The following is a 17717-nucleotide window of genomic DNA, read 5'->3' on the forward strand; positions in this document are numbered from 1 at the left end:
GCTGCATAATATTCCATTGTGTATATATACCACCCCTTCTTTATCCATTCATCTGTCGATGGACATCTTGGCTCTTTCCACAGTTTGGCTATTGTGGACATTGCTGCTATAAACATTGGGGTGCACATACCCCTTTGGATTGCTACATTTGCATCTTTGTGGTAAATACCCAGTAGTGCAATTGCTGGATCATATGGTAGCTCTATTTTCAAATGTACGAGGAACCTCCATACTGTTTTCCAGAGTGGTTGCACCAGCTTGCATTCCCACCAACAGTGTAGGAGGGTTCCCCTTTCCCGCATCCCCGCCAACATCTGTCGTTTCCTGACTTATTAATTTAAGCATTCTACTGGTATGAGGTGGTATCTCATTGAGGTTTTGATTTGGATTTCCCTGATGCCGAGCGATGTTGAGCACTTTTTCATGTGTCTGTTGGCCATTTGGATGTCTTCTTTGGAAAAATGTCTGTTCATGTCTTCTGCCCATTTCTTGATCGGATTATTTGTTCTTTGGGTGTTGAGTTTGATAAGTTCTTTATAGATTTTGGATAGTAGCCCTTTATCTGATATGCATTTGCAAATATTTTCTCCCATCCTGTCGGTTATCTTTTGGTTTTGTGGACTGTTTCTTTTGCTGTGCAAAAGCTTTTTAACTTGATGAAATCCCAAGAGTTCATTTTTGCCCTTGCTTCCCTTGCCTTTGGCGATGTTTCTAGGAAGAAGTTGCCCATTTACATTCAGAGTAACTATTGAAAGATATGAATTTAGTGACATTTTATTGCCTCTAAGGTGACTGTTACTGTATATTGTCTGTATTCCTTTCTGGTCTGTGCTGCTTTTAGGCTCTCTCTTTGCTTAGAGGACCCCTTTCAATATTTCTTCGAGGGCTGGTTTTGTGTTTGCAGATTCCTTTAGTTTTTGTTTGTCCTGGAAGCTTTTTATCTCTCCTTCTATTTTCAATGACAGCCTAGCTGGATATAGTATTCTTGGCTGCATATTTTTCTCGTTTAGTGCTCTGATAATATCATGCCAGTCCTTTCTGGCCTGCCAGGTCTCTGTGGATAGGTCTGTTGCCAATCTAATGTTTCTACCATTATAGGTTACATATCTCTTCTCCCGAGCTGCTTTCAGGATTTTCTCTTTGTCTGTGAGACTCGTAATTTTTACTATTAGATATCAGGGTGTTGACTTATTTTTATTGATTTTGAGAGGGGTTCTCTGTGCCTCTTGGATTTTGATGCCTGTTTCCTTCCCCACATTAGGGAAGTTTTCTGCTATAATTTGCTCCAATATACCTTCTGCCCCTCTCTCTCTTTCTTCTTCTTCTGGGATCCCAGTTATTCTAATGTTGTTTCGTCTTTTGTATCACTTATCTCTTGAATTCTGCCCTCGTGATCCAGTAGTTGTTTCTCTCTCTTTTTCTCAGCCTCTTTATTTTCCATCATTTGGTCTTCTATATTGTTGATTCTCTCTTCTGCCTCATTTATCCTAGCAGTTAGTGCCCCCATTTTTTTTTTTAAAGATTTTATTTATTTATTTGAGAGAGAGAGAGAAACAGCATGAGAGGGGAAAGGGTCAGAGGGAGAAGCAGTCTCCGCGCTGAGCCGGGAGCCCGATGTGGGACTCGATCTTGGGACTCCGGGATCATGACCTGAGCCGAAGGCAGTCGCTTAACCAACTGAGCCACCCAGGCGCCCCAGTGCCATTTTTGATTGCACCTCATTAATAGCCTTTTTGATTTTGATTTGGTTAGATTTTAGTTCTTTTATTTCTCCAAGAAGGGTGTCTCTAATAACTTGCATGCTTTTTTCAAGCCCAGCTAGTATCTTTAAAATCATGATTCTGAACTCTAGGTCCGATGTCGTACTAATGTCCGTATTGAGTAGGTCCCTGGCAGACGGTACTACCTCTTGTTCTTTTTGCTGAGGCGATTTTTTTCATCTTGTTATTTTGTCCAGAGGATAATAGATCAATAAGAGAACAAAATGCTTTCAGGTTAAAAACTTCCCCAGCAAATATACTCTATACAAATCAGTAAAGACCTGAAACCAGGGGAAAAGAAAGGGAAAGAAAGGAGAAAGAGGAAAAAAAAGAAAAAGATAAAAACAAACAAAAACAGAACAACAACAACAACAAAACAGAGTGTGATCAGGGTAGTGCATAGATCAGTGCTCACACTAGATTTTGGGTGTATTTTGGTCTGTTAGAAGAAAGTGCCTCCTAAAATTTTAAAGAAAGTAAGACTTATATATGTACAAAATAAGGGTTGATACAATGAAGGGATAGAAGATGATTGTAAAGATGAAAATTATAAAGGATTTTATAAAAGGAATTTATAAGAAGTTGTTTGAAAAGAGAAAGAAGACTTAAGAAAAAAAAAGAAAAAAAGGAAACGAATGTGATCAGGCAGGAGACTAGAACAAAGCTATACACTAGTGATTTAGGGTATATTTTGATCTGTTAGAAGAAACTGTATCTCAAAATTTTAAAGAGAGTACAACTTATATATATGCCAAAAATAAGGGTATCTACTATGAAGGGATAGGCTATGACTAAAAATGAAAAATACAAATGTTTTTTTTTCCAAAAAGGGATTGATAAGATGTTGGTTGAAAAAGGGAAAAAGAAAAATTAAAAAAAAAAAAAAACAGTTGAAAAAAATAACTTTGAAAAACTAATGAATCATGGTAAAAAAGCCATGAATTCTATGTGCAGTATTCCCCTAGCGCTGGAGTTCTCCCGTTCTCCTTGATCGGTAAACTTGGTCTTGGCTTGCTGGCTGTTCGTGCTGATCTTCTGGGGGTGGGGCCTGTTGCCATGGTTCCCAAATGTCTTTGCCGGAGGCGGAATTGCCCCGCCGTTGTCGGTCCAGGCTAAGCAATCCACTCAGGTTTGCTCTCGGTAGCTTTTGTTCCCTGCAAGCTTTCCGTACAGCGTTGGAGGATGAGAGTGAAAATGGTGGCCTCCCAATCTCTGCCCGGAGGAGCTGAAAACTCGGGGCCCCGCTCCTCATTGCACCCCCAGAGAAAAGCAGTCAGTCACTCCCGTCTCCCTGGTCTCCGGCCGCACTCCGTGCTCACCCGGCCTGTGACCGAGCATTTCTATCTCTGGCACCCGACCCCGTGTAGAGTCTCCAAACCCAGCAGATCCCTGCGGTGCACTCCCGAGCCGCTCCTCCCAGGGGAGGAAGGGGAGTCTCCCTGGCTCTGCTGTTTGTTGGGTCCCTGCTGCAGGAGCAGTGGCCCAACTGTCACCGATCACAGTTTATGGCAACCCCGAGCTGAGAGCCCGTGCCTCGGCTCTGTGTCTGCAGCCGGCTTCCCTGCTCCGATACCTGGGAGTTTTGCTGCACTCAGGCACCCCCGGTCTTTCTGTTACCCCGAGGGTCCTGAGACCACACTGTCCCACAAGGGTTCCACCCCCAGCTTAGCCACTGGAGCGACGTCCCTCAGCAGAGCCAACTTCTAAAAGTTCCGATTTTGTGCTCTGCTGCTCAATCACTTGCCAGAAGCGGCTGACGGAGGCCCCCTCCCCCGCTGTCTATCCTCCCGAATATCGCCTCGGATTCACTTCTCCGCACGTCCTACCTTCCAGTAAGTCATCGCTTTTCTGTTCAGAGAGTTGTTGCTATTCTTTTCTTTGATCTCCTGTTGAGTTCATAGGTGTTCAGAATGGTTTGATCCCTATTCACCTGAATTCCTGAGACCAGACGAACTCCAGGTCCCCTACTCCTCCGCCATCTTGCTCCACCCCACCAAGGTCAAATATATTCTTGTAGTAAGGACAGAAGACTAGTAGACTCAATTGATTTCTTCATACTAATTATGTGTGACTATTTCTTTTAGGGGAGGGTATGTGCTATGGTGAAAGCTGTGAATTGTGCGAGACTAATGCATTACAGACCTGTACCTCTGAAACAAATAATACATTTTTTGTTAAGAAAAAAAGAAGATAGTAGGAAGGGAACAATGAAGGGGTTGATATCTGAGGGGAAGACAAACCCTGAGAGACTATGGACTCTGAGAAACAAACTGAGGGTTCTAGAAGGGAGGTGGGTGGGGGGATGGGTTAGCCTGGTGATGGGTATTAAAGAGGGCACGTATTGAATGGAGCACTGGGTGTTATATGCAAACAATGAATTCATGGAACACTACATCAAAAAAAAAAATAGGAAAAAAAGAAAACTACTTTAGGCTTGCTTCATTGATCAAGACTCTTAGAAAAAAATGCACAAAGCAGCCTGTTCTGTGTGCTCCCTACAATAATTAAATAACAAAAGCCCATAGTAGATAAACAATGAAGTTTCCCAAATATCCAAAGTACAAATTCCTTCTAGCTTCCTCTTGGATCACACATTTTAAGATAGAGCATTTCTCCATAGGAATCAAACACAGTCTGATCAGCACAGTTGGTAAATGTTCCAAAATAGGAAAGCAAATGAAAGATGACAATATAAAATTAGAGGTATCCTGTTGAATCATCAAAGCATTCCTTTTAGTTTAAGAATTACTGACATCCCCAACTACTGCAGTGACAATCTGCTGCTGTCTACCTTGATCATCTCTTCACACAAATAGTATTTTCACTTTAAAAGTTATATATGCACAGCAAGCCCGTGGAAAACTTAGCAATGTGCACAGCTTTAAAAGGAAAATGACAAGCTTCCATTTTCTTTTTAGTGGTTATATTGAAAATAAGGTGTGCTGGATGATTCACTGGACTTTTGATTCCAGTTGGAGGGTTGGCCCTTGCCAAAACTGATGAAGTATATCTTCCATTAACCACCATAGCACTTTGTAAGAAATAAGTTCAAAATTCAGTTCAGAAAAATATTTATATTTCACCAGGTAATAAGGGTAAGAGGCTCCCTTGAGTCCCTAGATGTCTGTGGAATATTCTTTTGTTTTGTTATTTTCTCTGGGAAGAAGGTAGCTGTGATAATACAATACTCATAAAGGGTATAGATATAAAAACTAAGGTTCTTAAAATATAAGTAATTGGTTTAGTTACCAATTAGTGGCCCTGGTTGGGATTTATCTGCAAAGCTATTTTTTTTTTTTTTTTTTTTTTTTAAGAGTGAAGCATTCATTCTGCCTCCCAGGTGTTAAAACATTAAACATTACTTAAGTGGGCTTCATGAGATCTGGGTCTGAATCCATGTTCTCATGAAAGCTGAGGGGCATGTGATAATTGAGCTTAAGCCTTCATTCCTTACCCATAAAATGTAAAATGTTGTCATACCTGCCTTAGAGGCAAAGATAAAATAATTTAATATACATAAAAATTCTTGACAACCAACATATGAATATTTCCAGCTACTATTCTTTATGGACCTTCACTTTGTCATTTGTAAATTGAAACAATTATATTAGACAACTGATATTCTACCTCGTGATTTAGCAATTTCTTCATTTCTGTCCTGCTTTGAGTAGCTTTGGTCCCCATGCCTAATCCAGTGATGACCCAAAGAAGAGCCTGACTCTAAAAAAATCATTACTATCAGGTAAAGTTGAGCAAATAGAAATGGTATGGAGCAAATCGAGGCCATCATACCAGCAATGAGCACCTGCTCTCAGAAATGGCTGTGGCATTCCTTACTTTCTTTATTAATTCATTCAGCAAATCTTATTTTGTATCTACTATGTGTCAGTCTTACTCATGGCGTAGTAAAAAAAAAAAAATCTCCACCTTCATTTACTTTATATTCTAGTAGAGAAAAATGTTAAACAAAAAAAAAAAAATGTAATCTTGGATAATAATAGTTATAGACATATTTAGAAAACAGCAGGACAAAGAGAAAGAGAATGACTGGGCCTATATTCAAACATGGTGAACAAGCAAGAGAATCAGGGAAGGTAAAATGTGAGCAGAGAATGAAATGAAGTGATCTGTGGAGCCATTTGAAAATCTAGAGGTAAAGCATTTGGGGCAAAGGAAATAACAAGCAGAAAAGTCACTGTGTCCGAATAAGATTGGTGTGCTCAGGAAAAGAGCAGGAAGATAGTGTGGCCGGAGAGGAAGAGCTGGGGAGAAGTTTGGGAGACAAGGTTGTGCAATGGACAAGGACCAGTTCAGGTCGGGCCTTGTAGACCATGCTTCCTGTTTAGGAGTGGGAATCTTCTGTTAACTGTAGTCTTCATCCCAAAGATCTACTTTGAGTACAGAAATGACATACAGTGATTTAGATTTCAAAAGTCCACTGGCTGCTATGTGGAGAAAATCCCGAAGAGGAAGCAAGAACGGAAGCAAGGAGAGCAGTAAAGGAGACTACTGCAAAAGCCCAGATGAGGAATGGTGGTTTGAACCAGAGAAGTGGTGTTCAATGGTTGACCGGTGATGGATGATGGTGACTTACTAAAGTGCTGGCCACAGAGTAAGAATGAATGAGAATATCAGAGAATGATTCCACAATCACCACTTATCAAAGTGGAGTATGGAGGAAGGACACCTGCCCTAGATCCTACTGTCCACCTGCCTATACTGCCGTTGGTGCTCCTTCTCTCATTATGTTAGCTCAGATCTGCTCAGGTCTCTTATCTGCTGGGCTTTCTCAAAATTCCAAGGTAGGACTACTTTGACATCTTTTGTATATGAAGCCATGATTAGACCTGACATTGATCAGGAAGAGATAGCATAGGAAAAAATGCCCTGGAGGCACAGAAACAGTCATTGTATTTCAACATATAGAAAACACTCTCAGGGGCGCCTGGGTGGCTCAGTCGTTAAGCGTCTGCCTTCGGCTCAGGTTGTAATCCCAGGGTCCTGGGATCAAGCCCCGCATCGGGCTCCCCGCTCAGCGGGAGGCCTGCTTCTCCCTCTCCCACTCCCCCTGCTTGTGTTTCCTCTCTCGCTGTGTCTCTCTCTATCAAATAAATAAATAAAATCTTAAAAAAAAAGATAAAAAAAAAGAAAACACTGTCAAAGTTGACCAAAAGGGAAAAATCAATCAAAAGCTATTAACTGAGTATCTACTATATGTTTTACCTTGTTTTAGGTGTCATCAGAAATTTAATAAAAGAATCAAATGTTAACTGCTCAGAAACTACAGCTGAGTTGGAAAGCCAAACAGTATGAATAATACAATTGCAAACAAAATTAAAGATTACTAAATAAAAACTTAAGAATTTACTGTAGAAAAAGTTATCTGAGTTCCTACCTGACAGTACCTAGCAGTGACTGGCATATAGTACTACTAATAATTTTTTAAAATTATCAATAAATTAATTAGTTTATTAATATAATCAAACTAATTTAGATTGGCATTATGCGAGGGGTACTTAAGAAAAAAAATACTAAATTTACACAGTAAATTATTCTGTGCAAAAAAAACACATAGAAATGTATAAAAGAGGCCAATGATTGGAATAATGCAGTCCGGAAAGAGCATCATGCTATTTAATTAAAGAAACAATATGCAGGGCACCTGGGTGGCTCAGTAGGTTAAGTGACCAACTCTTGATTTTGGCTCAGGTCATGATCTCAGGGTCACAAGATAGAGCCCTGTACTGGGCTCCTTGCTGGGTATGGAGCCTGCTTAAAATTCTCCCTCTGCCCTTCCTCCCTGTTCTCTCTCTTCCTCTCTCTCTCTCCAAAAAAGAAAGAAAAAGGAAAAGGAAAGAAAAGAAAACAATATGCAAGAACAGTATTTGCTCATTCTATCCTATACCACCTCATCAGCATATAAAGCTTTGTCTTTTTCAGTAAGTTCATCTCCTCTCATTAGATAGATGTTCCCTGAAAGGAGACAAGACACCCCCCCCCCCACCCCGGGATTACTGTAAGCAGAGAGACAAAGAACAGCACACACTGGACTCCTCTCACCCACTCAGCCTTGATACCACCCAACCTAGAGAAGTGCGGGCTCTGCTGCTGACGATCTCAGGCAGGTAGAGAGGTCAGTCCACCCTGAGTCTCCCTGTGAGGGTGTCGGCCATTCTATCTGGTTGGCAATTTTGAATACTCAAGACCCTCTGAGGTAAAAGCAGAAAACTTAATTTCCTGGAGAAACATTACTCGCTGCTTCGATCCTTGGTATCTCGTCTATTGCCTAAAAGAGAAAAAGCCAAAGCTATTTACCAGATTGTCAACTTCATCTCTAAACTGATTTTATCTTTGCCCTCAACTTTAAATCAAATAACAGAAGAAATGGACCACAAGTTGATGGGCTTAAAGGTGAACCGGAGACACAAAATGGCTTAGCTGACAGGAGGAATTCACCCACATAATCTCTGCTACCCTGCACACTACAATTTTGAAGTAGATCCATTGTCACTTATGCAAACAGCAGGGATTTCTGACACCTTCCATGAAAAGGGAGGGTACACTCCACATTTCTTTTCCTTTGTTGCCTGTTCCTTTGTTGCCCAGGCTGTTAATATCAATTTGATGAGGAAAAAGGCTGGCGTCTCTGTCTACTTTCACTCCTTCAGATAGAATGACTTATATCCAAGTTCTCTGTTTAAGGAAAGCCCCCAAACAGTGCCCTTCCCTGTGGGACCCATCAGCGAGCCTTACATTCTAGCCCATTTACAAGTTTAGAATCTATATTTAATCTCCACAGTACAATTGAGCAGCTTGGAGAAATTCACAGGTTTATCAAAGGGAAAGCAAAAAGTTGAAGAAAATACTTTTCACACATCAAATGGACAATTTTACTTTCTCTGAATGACCATCAACAGAAAACTTATTTTCCAGATGGTCAAATCAGACCTTGCTCTCCTTTATTTGCTAGGGCAGCTGCTTTACTCACACATCTCCTCTCCTCCCCATGCCCTGACAAATTATCCTTAGTTTTTGCGCCAGAGAGTTTCCCTTTATCTACGGGAAGACCCAGCTGTGATCTCTAAAGGCATTTTAAGTTATGTCTTTGGTAGCATATTTTTTCTTCCTCCTTTATGGTTGAAAGTTAGGAATGCTCTTGCCTGCATGTACAGAGCCCTCTCCAAGCAGTCAGATAATATTCCAGGACAGTGAGAAAGGCTTCAGATCAGCTTTCTCTTCACCTCTTTTTTTTTTTTTTTTCTTTTTTTTTTTTTAAAGATTTATTTATTTTGAGAGAGTGAGAATGAGAGAGAGAGAGAGAATACATGAGAGGGGGGAGGGTTAGAGGGAGAAGCAGGCTCCTTGCTGAGCAGGGAGCCCGATGCGGGACTCGATCCCGGGACCCCAGGATCATGACCTGGGCCGAAGGCAGTCGCTTAACCGACTGAGCCACCCAGGCGCCCTCTCTTCACCTCTTGACAGCCAGGATCAGAAAGAAGATATCTGCCTCCCTAGAATGGTAAAGTGGCTGTGAGCACTGCTCTAGTGTTGGAACAGAGCTGGCTTCTCTCAAATATGTTCTCAGAGCAGAGAGATCAAGGAGATGGGGAACTGACCCCAAACAGAAGAAAAGTGAAAAATTCATAATGTTCCACAGTGATTTTTCTAGCAGTCAAGTCCTGCTTAGAAACACACACATTCACACATATATATACTCCCACATTCCCCACCCACATGCAAATTTGATTTAAATGCATTATAAAGGTTGCGAGTTCTCCAGAATGAAATATGCTTTTTAAAACTGGTTGCAAAAACGCATCATCCTACCTTTTTCATGGTGCAAAATCACTCTTAAGACATTAATATTGGCAGGTGGTACAGGTATTGTTAAAGAAAAGTCACTCAGGACCACGTGAGCAGGCAGACGTTGATTTTATTCTAATACCACCAAAAATGAGCAATATGAGGCAGAGCATAGATACTCAGCTTTGCTGATACAAAAGGTGGGAGATTTTTAGGTGCTGGGGTGAGCTAGGAGCAAAGTACCGGAGGTTGTGGGGAGAGGTTGATCATGGGATGTGTCTTGTTATTACAACACTGAGTTATTACTGAGTTAGCAACTGCTTTTTTCTGTGATTATGTCATCTGTGTTTGCTAATTGGTGCTCATTGAAGATAGGCTCCTGACATCCAGACACTGGGAGATGGGGTACTATCTCCCTCTGTATTTACATTTCAAAGAGATAGTTCCTAGGTCCTTGAAAAAACTTTTCCTGGGCTATAAACTCACAGGCTGAGAGAAGATTCACATCTCCCAGGAGCAAAGAAAGAAGTTATAATGGCAAGTTTTCTAAAGCATTTTGACTACCTAAAAACTTGACTACTAATAGCTTACTATCGACCTGATCAATAATATAGTTGGTTAACATATCTTTGTATGATATATATATATATATATATATATATAATATACTATCTTCTTACAATGTAACTAAAGAAAATGTTATTAAGAAAATCATAAAGAAAACAAAACACATTTACAATAATGTACCATATTTATCCAAAAATATCTGTTTATAAGTGGACCCATACATTTCAAACCCATGTTGTTCACTGGTCAACTATATACATATTTCTCTCAATTTGTGGATTCATATGTCAGAATTATTTCTTATCAAATCAGATTCTATGAGAAATACTCTGGATGTTAAAGTATTGATTTTAATAGGCAATGGCTTAGTTATGGAAGTCAAGAGTTTCTCTCTCCTTCTTTCTCAATCTTTATTTCTCTCTCTTCACATGTATATGTACACACACACACACACACACACACACACATTTCAATAAGCAGGCTTTGATTAGCTATAGAAAACTTGAGTTCTTGACACTTCATATGTCCAATCTCATCAAGAAATAAAAGAGCTCAAACGTCCATAATGAGGTTAGAAGGTTCTCAAAAGAGAACACTGCTCCTTCCCACACCTTATCTTTACTAGCCTATTAGAGGGACAACAGGTGTAGAGAACTGTTAGCATCCAATAGCCAGGACCTTTTATTTCTATTTAGAAGACAAAGTTCTCGGTCTTATGAGGATTATGCAAAGTGGTCTAACTGCTAAATAATTCTGAAAAGGAATTTGAAAAGCCCAGAAATATAAAGAGAAAAACTCTCAGGGCACATTGAGACAGTATCTGGGTAATCTTTTCCTAAGGAGTTTAGATACCTATCAAAGACATTAACTTTCTGTGCAGATAAGCAGGGCAAATACTTACTCTTCTCACAGAGATCATTTCCTCACTTGTGAAATCAGGAAAATAACATCTACCTTTTTGGGTGGATTTAATGAGATCATATATGTCCAAAATTGGAGGCTTAAGAAGGGTAGCTTTTCTATTCGCATGGCAATTTTGACTTTAAGATTCTATAATCACTTACAAAGGAAAACATTTTTAAACATATTAAATACTTTATTGCATTATTAAGCCCAATCTGCTGGACATAAAGAACTTTGTTGGTGGCTTGAGATCATTGGCATGATCTAAGAATGATGCCACTAAGATGTCTGAAAATCCTACATGGTGTTTGCCTAATATCCCAGTGCACAGCTCTGTCCAAAAGTTTGAAGTTGCTGGAAATCTAAGCTCCATATTAAGTAACCACAAATTTCCTTAGTTCTGATGCTACATTTAGAAATTAATAACGGAAGGTATATTTCATTCAAAGGCCTAAATAGCAAAATAGAATTTATTCGGGTAACTGCAGTGCAAGATAAAAAGTGACCTACACTGGGAATAGAGAAACAATCATATAGAAATAATTACAGTCCCAAAAAGAATTCTCAAATTCTGAGTTTTAATAAAAAATGTGGGTCAACCTGGGAAACAAGAGATAGCCAGAGGCAAGCAATATTGTTCAGCATATAAGATTAACAGAGAAAAAACAGAAGGTGTAGGCAAAGCGTCTGAGTTAACGGCAGATGATTTCAACCCTCCGGAAAGCCTTTTGGACAAGAAATTCATAGCTAGAGGGACAATGTGTCAGAGGAATTTAAAGCTCATCCCAGACTCAACTGCTAAAACCCTCTAAAATATGTATTTAGAACTAAAGCTTGGGCAACTAGAAATTTATTAGTTTGAGGAAGAAATTGAAGTGGCCCAAATGACATCAGAATTAAAGAAGATATCACAGCAGACAAAACAAATTAATCCCATAGTCAGGTTTCACGTAAAGATACCTGGTTGAGAAGAGGGTGAGGGGTCCTCCCACTGCCTAATGCCAAGACTGACAGTGCCACAGAGAAAGGGGAGCAGGGAGTTCACATTCCAGTGGGGCGCGAGAGATAAATACATCACTAAGAGCTTTGTGTTTTCCAGTTGTCAGAGAAGAGGGTGGCTGGATTCAGGACATGGTTAAAGGAGACGACCATTCTCTGTAGATTGCAATAGGTCAATGCTGTCTGATTCCCTATCAGGAATGGGTTTAATTGTTTTTGGAAGCTAGTGGCAAAATAACGGATGCAGTTATAAATAATGGGATATGCCATGCTTACCTAAAGCTCTGTATTAAAAATGAGTCGTATTAAAGCAACTTTATATTAAAAACAACTTGAAGAAATCATTAAAAATAATGACAATTAGCATGTATGTTACAATGGGTGCTCAGAGGCGAGTATAAGAATAGCAGCAAGCAAATGCTTGATTGGATTTCATGCTGGAGGAAGTTAGGGAAAAAACTGAAATCCTGAATAGTTTAAATGTTCAGGCTATGATTTATAATAATTAGAGAGAAGGCAAGCTCTCAGTGCTTAGAGGATGAGTATTTTCATCTCTAATCTGCAAAGTGTTTCTCAGAGAGAATAAGTAATTCGAGCTCTCATTGGTAAAATCTTTAACATTCAGGGAAGATTCTCAATCAACTAACAGTTATTTCTAAAACACTGTTTATGCGCCGAGTGCCAAGATAAACACTATGAAAGGTAAAAGAGAACTGTGAGATGCTGACTGCTGCCTTTGTATAGCTCATAGTCTAGTTGGGGAGTCAAAACTGATGGTATGAAATTATTGAAATGCACATCAGATAACAAACTCTAGTGTGTAACATCAAACCAGAGGGAACTGTAAACAGGGAGTGCTCAGAGGAGATAAGGACAGACAAGGAGAGAGACAGACTTCCGTCAAGGGGGTAGGTTTTGACTTGGGTGTTGTCAGCGGGGGGGGCGGGGGGGGCGCCTGGGTGGCTCAGTCGTTAAGCGTCTGCCTTCGGCTCAGGTCATAATCCCAGGGTCCTGGGATCGAGCCCCGCATCGGGCTCCCTGCTCAGTGGGAAGTCTGCTTCTCCCTCTCCCACTCCCCCTGCTTGTGTTTCCTCTCTCGCTGTGTCTCTGTCAAATAAATAAATAAAATCTTTAAAAAAAAAAAAAAAAGAAAAAATGTTCTGGAGAAAGTTAGCTAGAAATACCTTGTGGAGAGACATGAGATGTTAACAAGCCCATAGGCAAAAAAGGAATGTTACAAAAATTGTATTCTTCTAACAATAGGACAGTCTCGAAAAGGCAAACCTGTGAGACAATAAAAAGAGCAGCAGTTATAGGGGTTAGTGGAGAGATAAATAGGCAGAGCACAGAGGATTTTTTAGGGAAGTGATAATACTATGTATGCTATTACAGTGATAGACACATGTCACTATACATTTTTTCCAAACCCATAGAGTGTACACCACCAAGAGTGAATCCTAAGGTAAACTATAGAACTGAGGTAATCATGATGAGTTAACACAGGATCATCCTTCATAAAAACCTGTATCATTTTGGGGTGCCTGGGTGGCTCAGTGAGTTAAGTGTCTGACTCTTGGTTTCGGGTCAGGTCATGATCTCAGGATCATGAGATCAAGCCCCGCATCCGACTCCACTCAGTGTGGGGTTTGCTTGGGATTCTTCCCCCCTTTCCTTCCCTCCCCCTCTGCTCTTCCTCCTACTCGTACACTCTCTCAAATAAATAAATGAATAAAATCTTTTTAAGAAAGTATCATTTTGGTGAATGATGTTGATAATGGGCGAAGCTATGCATGTGTAAGGGCAGAAGGTATATGAGAAAATTCTGTACCTACTTCTCAATTTTGCTGTGAACCTAAAAGTGCTCCAAAATATTTTTAAAATTTTTAAAATGGAATATGTTGGAGAACAGCTTCCATTCTGCTATAGACATCATTAGGGAAAAATGTACCCTCAGTATTAAAAATTCAATCTGCAGATAAAATAGTTTTGATGCCAGGGCAACTGAGTGACTCAGTGGTTAAGTGTCTGCCTTCAACTCAGGTCATGATCCCAGGGTCCTGGGATCGAGCCCCACATCGGGCTCCCTGCTCCGCGGGAAGCCTGCTTCTCCCTCTCCCACCCCCTCTGCTTGTGTTCCCTTTCTCGCTGTCTCTCTCTCTCTGTCAAATAAATAAAATCTTTAAAAAAAAGATAGCAAGATAGCGAGATAGCGAGAGCAGGAACACACGCAGGGGGAGTGGCAGAGGGAGAAGCAGGCTTCCCGCGGAGCAGGGAGCCCGATGTGGGGCTCGATCCCAGGACCCTGGGATCATGACCTGAGCCGAAGGCAGACGCTCAACGACTGAGCCACCCAGGTGCCCTCAAATAAATAAAATCTTTAAAAAAATATTTTGGTGCCAATACTGTGTCCAAAACAGACATTCTCCAAAATCTCCACTTCATCTTCACTTTCATCCTAGTTTTCTTAAATCAGAGAGAACCTTTCCAATGCTCAGTATCACAGTGAAGGCTTTTTCTAAACATGTTCCCCTTGAGCTTTAGGGAAAAGGTTTCTGAACCATTGCCTTTTGCAGATTTATAAGTTGAGTTCATCTGTGAAGGGTGAACTGACAGATTCTTTGGTAACATCTCTATTTCATCCTTTGTTCAGTCCAACCCCCTCTAGAGCTCCCTCTTCTTTGCCTTTCAGGTTGTCAAGTCTGCTCTCCCTCTGTCCACTGCCCTCTCCCGGTTTTAGTAGTCACTTACTTTATCTGAGACACAGATTCAACATTTCAACAGTTCCAGTCCATTGTCCTTCCCTAGAGGGCCATCTCGATCATTCTATAGTATCATCAGGAGAAGGCACTGGAAGTTTACCATTCTTTAATCCTTTTAATTAGATGTTCCAACCCTGTCTGCTCTGCACCTGTTTGTTGTCCTACCTAAAACACCCCTGTGATATCTGTCTTGTTTTTCCATGTAGGGTGAGAACTACTGGAAGACAGAGAGACAGACAGACAAATCTCAATTGCCCAACTGTGCAAATGGATTTCAGAAAGTGTGTAGGGGCCAGACTAATTGTTTAGGAAGCTGTGTGCCTTATAATCAAATCTGTGATATCAGAGAGCCTAGAGAGTGGTATAAATCCTCATTTATAATTTTAACACTTGGAATCAGACATGTAAAAATATTCATTTTTTGTAGATAACCAATAAACAATACTTTTTAAAGTGGAACAAGATTTATGTATTTCTAAATTATTTGTACAGTAGATTATATACAAATCCACAAGAAATTCTTAAGGGAAAAATAGTTCAAGAAACAACCGCAAAAAATATAATTTGTAGGGCGCCTGGGTGGCTCAGTCATTAAGCATCTGCCTTCGGCTCAGGTTATGATCCCAGGGTCCTGGGATCAAGTCCCACATCGGGCTCCCTCCTCAGCGGGAAGCCTGCTCTCCCTCTCCCACTCCCCCTGCTTGTGTTCCCTCTCTTGCTGTGTCTCTCTCTGTCAAATAAATAAATAAAATCTTAAAAATATATATATAATTTGTAGAGTCTATGTGGGCTGCATTAAATTTCTTCTTCTGAAAAAAAAAAACATTTCTGTATGTCAGATGGGTAGGTGGGAGTTTTCAGGAGTTTCTAAGACATTATTCAAAAGACCAATGTTCTTTTGTCTTGGGGGCTCTTCCATATTGGTATGGTCTTGACTTAGGAAAAAATCATTCTTTTTCATTCTCTCTTTACTAGCCCTGGTCACATATTCAAGTAATCTCTATAAAGTTAGGTTCTACCTTTCTAAAAATGATGAGTTTTTTATTTCACACTTACTGAACATTTCCACGCATCAGAATCCTGATTTAATCCTGAGGGAAGTTTTACATATGACATGAAATTAGATGTAGCTAGGTCAAGGTAAATTCCTGGCACAGAGGGTCCCAATCCTGTGGGGTTTACTCCCAGCTCTATCACAGAAGAGCATGTAATCTTCGCCAAATTACTTAACCTCCTACAGTCTATCTCCATAGTAACATGTGGAGCTGGGTGACAACAGAAAAACTATGGCATACAACTTTTCCTTTTAAATGAAGTTGATTCTATATCTCAGTGTCGCACAATTTTTTTTTGAAATGATAAATTCAGCTGTGAATGCATAGTTACGCAAGGAGCTTATCCATTGAAACAAACCAATAATAAAATATCCTAATATTTTTGTATTTATAAAGACAAAGGAACATTAAGACTTTTGGTGGTTTTTTTTTTTTTTTAATGGTAATATCTACTGCACCACCTGAAATTTCTTCAAAATATTTTCAAGAAATCTTATAAGGTAATCGGAGTAGAGGAGGGCTTGGGAAAAAAAAAAGGTTTAGAAAAGACATGTTATTTATTAAGCCTCAAGTGCTATAAATCCCAATTGTTTACCAAGATGGTAAGAAATCTGGCAACAATGTGCAGTAAATTATTAAAGCAAGGAAAATAAAATCTAGAAGGAAAAGAAAGCCAAATCAAGGCAGAATATTAGCAGTTTCATGATATAGTTACAGTTAGGGACTACATAAACACAAAAGAAAGAGAAATCAATTCGAGATAGGCAGATGAAGGACTTCACAAAATGCTAGATAGGGTTTGGCCCTGACAGTGTGGACAGAATCCTGTCATATGAGAGGAAAGAGAAGGATACATTTTATGATATATGGAAAGAGAAGGGGAAAGGACTCTGGTTGAGGTGGGGGGAAGGCGGGTGAGCAGAAATTACTTCATAGGGTATTTATAAATAACTATTATTTTTCCTCAAGAAGTAGACTCAATGTAAATAAATGCCTCTATATTTGACAACGAAGAAGAATCCCATGGTTTGAAAAAAGTCGTGCGGCTCTAGGGTGATCTCAGTAGTAGTGAAGAAGGGCTGGAGGTCCTCCTGCCCCACATTCCTCCTTTACCACAGATGGACACAGGGATCTCCTGAAGTGCTGTCAGAGTCAACAAGGGAAGATGACATCCAAAGTGTCATGAGGGGAAAAAAAAAATCTATGTCTCCCTGTGCTTTTGTTGTTCTCTTTTCATTTAATTTAAAGCTGTTACTTATCAGGAAACTATTTAGTGCTCTCAGACTACATGCAAAATTCAAACCCTTAGGACCCCTATTAAGTTTACTGTTTCAAATAACTAAATGCAACCTTTTCAGGGGCTTTTACCTCTCTGGAACCAAGCTGAGCAAGTGTGCTACTTTGAGGCTTCCCATAGGATGGGGGTGAAGGGTAGGAGTAGGTTGACTATACTTTTAGCCTCGGGCTCTTCACAGAGTCCACTATCCACACCATGTTCTTTCTTTCTTATTTTTTTTTTTAAAGATCTTATTTATTTGTCAGAGAGAGAGAGAGAGAGAGAGAGAGACAGAACACAAGCAGGGGGAGAGGCAGGCAGAGGGAGAAGCAGACTCCCAAGGAGCAGGGAGCCCGATGTGGGACTCCATCCCAGGATCCTGGGATCATAACCTGAGCTGAAGGCAGCGGCTTCACCGACTGAGCCACCCAGGTGTCCCTCACACCGTGTTCTTTCCTTGAGGACTCACCAGCCTAAATCCTTTTGCTTTCGCCAGTTTGAAAGAAAACATTAGTGGCATCTCGATGATTTTTTTTTCCATGTGGCTTAATACTATTAGTTCCATCTCAGATGCCTTTAAATAAATGCATCTGCA

This window comes from Zalophus californianus, chromosome 8 (genome assembly GCF_009762305.2).
Source record: "Zalophus californianus isolate mZalCal1 chromosome 8, mZalCal1.pri.v2, whole genome shotgun sequence".
Classification (NCBI taxonomy): Eukaryota; Metazoa; Chordata; class Mammalia; order Carnivora; family Otariidae; genus Zalophus; species Zalophus californianus.